The sequence below is a fragment of the Octopus bimaculoides genome, chromosome 22 (assembly GCF_001194135.2).
Source record: "Octopus bimaculoides isolate UCB-OBI-ISO-001 chromosome 22, ASM119413v2, whole genome shotgun sequence".
Lineage (NCBI taxonomy): Eukaryota > Metazoa > Mollusca > Cephalopoda > Octopoda > Octopodidae > Octopus > Octopus bimaculoides.
This window is the reverse complement of record NC_069002.1, coordinates 23,007,979-23,012,396: the sequence shown is the minus strand read 5'-3', so window position 1 is coordinate 23,012,396 and position 4,418 is coordinate 23,007,979. Positions and strand designations below refer to the sequence as shown.

The 4,418-nt window shown below is 40.0% G+C and overlaps 2 protein-coding genes across 3 annotated transcripts in view; one reads left to right on the top strand and one right to left on the bottom strand.

Annotated features, from left to right (window-relative positions):
- Positions 1–4,418, bottom strand: part of LOC106880957 (phosphatidylinositide phosphatase SAC2) — a 538,096-nt gene that overhangs the window by 239,408 nt on the left and 294,270 nt on the right. The gene's annotated exons all lie outside the window — the stretch shown is intronic.
- The window catches only part of LOC106880758 (octopamine receptor 2), a 95,960-nt gene that overhangs the window by 37,647 nt on the left and 53,895 nt on the right, over positions 1–4,418 (top strand). The gene's annotated exons all lie outside the window — the stretch shown is intronic.

Here is a 4,418-nt window from a genome sequence, read left to right as displayed (position 1 = left end):
CTCATTATATTCAATGTCTGATATTTGTTGAGACAGAAAATAAAGAAAAAGAGATTGGAAGATCAGAAAGAGAACAAAGATTTTTGACTTAACAGCATTGCGTGTGTGTGTGTGTGTGTGTGTGTGTGTGTGTGTGTATGCATGTGTGAGAAAGAGAATATGTATGCGTGACTGTGTGTACATGTGAATGCATTGTCACAAAGCTACCCTGTTGCATCTGCACCTATATGTGTGCACCTATGCATGTGCATGTTGCAGACGGAAATGTCACCAAATTGGTACGAGTTTCGTTTCTTTTGTACACGTAATGAAAATCAATAGCCACTTGCACAATTGCACAACATATTGTGGTATGGTGCAGTGTTGCATAATGTGGTATGGTGCAGTGTTGCATAATGTGGTATAAGATAATGAACAGCCATGTGCTGCAATATGTTGCACAGTATTAAGGCAGGAAGCTTACAGAATCGTTAGCACACCAGGTAAAAATGTTTAGCAGCACTTTTGCTCTTCTTCACATTCTGAGTTCAACTTCCACTGAGGTCAACTTTACCTTTAATCCTCTTGGGGGTCAATAGATACCAGTTGTACACTGGAGTCGAACTGACAGACTTATCCAACTCCCTTGAAATTGCAGGCATTGTGCCAAAATTTGAAATTGATGTGTTGCACTGTATTGCAGTATAGTGCAAGAGAAGAAAGAATATAGGGACAAACAAACAGACAGACATTGATGATGGTTACAAGATGCAAATAACAAATGGTGTAAAGACTTGTAATGCATTGCAGTGTATGTTGGGGATGCAATTATCCAGGGTACACAAGGGTGTGGTCATTTTTGGTGTGTCAGTTTTCAATCACCTTACATGTTTTGTGATGTGGTCATCTTTGGAGGGTTGGGGCAGGGGGTACTATATATCATAGTACCTTGTTGTTGTTGTTTAGCCCCCCGGTCAGCTCTGATGAGGAGACTAATGATCAAAAGCATCTCTACCATGACCATCCTGTCTGCTTTCTTATGTACAGGCAGTGTAAAACTCCATCACCTTATGTCTTTATGAAGACAACACACCATGATTTGAGGGAGATTTGACTGTTGCTTCTAGATGTTTATGTATTGGTTGTAGTATGGCATGGTGTCTTGATGATATGTTATAGTGTGCTGGCTGTAGCATAGGTATATTGTGGTGTGGTGTGTTGATTGTAGCGCATTGTGGTATTCTATGCGAGAAGGGAAGAAACTAACAGCATTGGCAAAAATGATGAATGGTGAACAATGAATGACAACAATGGTGGATAAGTGATGGAGAAAAATCTCGCTGAAGGGTTTGTGGTGATTATCAAAACAATGAAATAATGAAGTTTCAAGAATCTGACCTGGCAAAAGCTCAAATAAATTACCTGCTGTGAGCAAAGGAGATGAAACAATAGCATATGATAATAATAATGGAGACCTGAGAAATGAGATCGCCAAAATGTGACAGCTATGAGAGTCAAACATAAAGTTTGTCCCTGTTGTCATCGGAGCATTGGGTTCGATACCACCCAATCTGAAAACTTTAGAAATACCCTACAATCTAGATGTAATGCAAAAGTTGGCATGACTTGGAACTGCACGCATATTGCTTAAAGAACTGTCTGTCTGTGGTCCTTGATGTGACTTGACAAAAAGTACAAACACTCGGTAGACACAATATCTTCAATCAACAACCTCCCGATATTGTATACTGTGTGATGTCTATAATAATAATAATAATAATAATAATAATAATAATAATAATAATAATAATAATAATAAATTGTAGGCAATGAAGAGAGTGGACATGATAACAGCAGTAATTGGGGATGCTTGGAAATATCAGCACTCATCTACCAAAGTGGATCAAAAAAGATATGTACAAATGTAAAGATAGAAAATCTGTAAAAATCAACATTGGTTGGAACTGCAAGAGTTCTCTGCAGAGTTCTTGAAGTATGATCAGTAAACAAGTGTCACCTTAGTTTGTTGGCTGTGGACAGCTGACACTTTCCATCATACGCAGCAAAATAAGCTGTGAGTTTACATGAAATAATAATAATAATAATAATAATAATAATAATAATAATAATAATAAGTGCCCTGGTGCAGTACCGGGCAGTGGCTCTCATGGTTTCTGATCTTAATTGATTGGAAGTGTTATCGTGTACATTGTTTTGTCTTGATATAAATGATGGGCTACAGCAAATATTCTGCTCAATACCACAGATTTGCTTGTCAGTTATTTGACCTTAACCAGTTGAGCATGTCCCTTGGTGGCTGACGATATGTGCATCTCTGATCACGAGCAGAAGTAGTGGGGGAGCATCATAGCCATGTATTGAGAGGAATTCTTTGGAGTTTAAATAATTCACCCTGGGAAACATGGGTGTTTTATTCATCATCCTTAAACAAACCGTATTCAGGGACCTTTTGAGCAGGATGGGCTACTCAACCTGAAGAAAATTCTAACTGGGTCCTACCTGCAAGGTCATGTACTGTTTATCTTGATATGAGAACATCACATCCTGCATGTATGGTTGTGATGCATGTACCTGGTGTAGCCTTATCAGACGGGTAGTCATGATGCGTGTATTAGGCTTTGTATATTTGTACCCCAGTGTCACTTTGATGGTGTGTGCTGCTCTTTCATTCAATAATAGTAATAATGGTGATGATGACGATGTGAACCATACTAATGAGTGACGGTGAGCCTGAGGGCTGGGATGAGAGAGAGAGAGAGGTGATTAAGACCAGATATGATCTGATGATCAAGAAAGATTCTTCTAAATTTTGCTGAGCCCAGTAGCAAGGTAAAGACAGAATAAAGATGGTGGAAACTAACTGGCTGAGAATAATAAGAAGAGAATGGATGAAGAGAGCAGCAGAGGTGGGGGGTGAGGAAGGAGGTGAGGGGTGAGGAAGGAGGTGAGGAGGTGAGAAAGGAGGTGAGGGGTGAGGAAGGAGGTGAGGAGGTGAGGGAGGGCAGTTAGGTTAGCAGAAAGTTAGAGGAGGGTTGGAGAGAGAAAGAGAGGTGTAATGAATGAGAAGATAGAGCGGTAGAAAGGTGGGAGATGGATGGAGAGGAGCGATGTGAAGGTGAACCAACAAGTAGGTAGGGAAGTAGCTGGAAGGTAAATACTTGAGTAATGTTGTTGTTGACGTTGTTATTGTTGCTGTTGTTGTTTAATCCAAGGCAGGCACTGATCCAGCAGACTGATGATCAAATATGATCCAATATGATCAACCTTTCTTTTCATTTATTCTTTTGTTTGTTTCATTCATGTGTGTGTATGTGTATGCACAGTGTATCTAGGACTACATCAATAAACAGCTTTCTTTTTCGTTTTGCTTCGTTCTTTATGTTAAGATGTGAAAAAAAAAAATGCCTGCTATTTCTAGCATCACAACTGACCTAGTTGAGATTTCCTTGTTGAATAGGGTGGTGGCGGAGTTAGTGTCCGTTTCCTCTGAGAGAGCGTGGGGAGAGAGGGGGGAGAGAAAGAGGGAGAATAAAAGGTGAAAGAATTCCACCTCCCACCCCATCACACCCACCACAACCAATAAAAAAATAAAACAAAAGCAACACTTAATCTCTAAGCAATGATAAGCAAAGCAGAAATACATACACGTGTGTGTGCATATGCGCACACACACACACACAAACATTTGCATGTATGTGCATATTTATGTGTGTGTGTGTGTGTGTGTGTAATTTAAAGTGCAAGATAAGACTACTGCATCGTTTCATCATCAGCATTGTCATCATCACCAACAACAACATCATTGGAATTATTGTCATCACTCCCACCAACATTATCAGTAACATTCATATACAGCATTATCATCATCATCATCATCATCATCATCATCTCTTCAAGCCATAACAGATATATGTAGACCAAGAAAAGCTGTTATTAGTTGGTGGGTGGTTGTGAGGGTAGGGAGGAATCTACCTTACACCTCCTTCAAGGTGTCCAAACATCAACCAAACTCAACCAACACCCATCTTCCCCCACCCTCCTCATAAAAAACCACCACCACCACCACAATCACCATCAACTTCACCACTATGAGCACCATCTCCACCATCATCATTACAACCAACATTGTTTCACTCCCAATACCACCACCACCACCACAACCACTATACCCATGTTGTTTCTATGGCAACTACTACAAATTGGAGATGAAGACATGGAAGTACAATAAACCATTTCACTGACAGACATGTGGGAATTAGCTCCACTGGCACAGACATGTAGTATGAATTACAATAAACCATTTCACTGACACAGACATGTGGGAATTAGCGCCACTGGCACAGACATGTGTGAATTACAATAAACCATTTCACTGACAGACATGTGGGAATTAGCTCCACTGGCACAGACATGTAGTG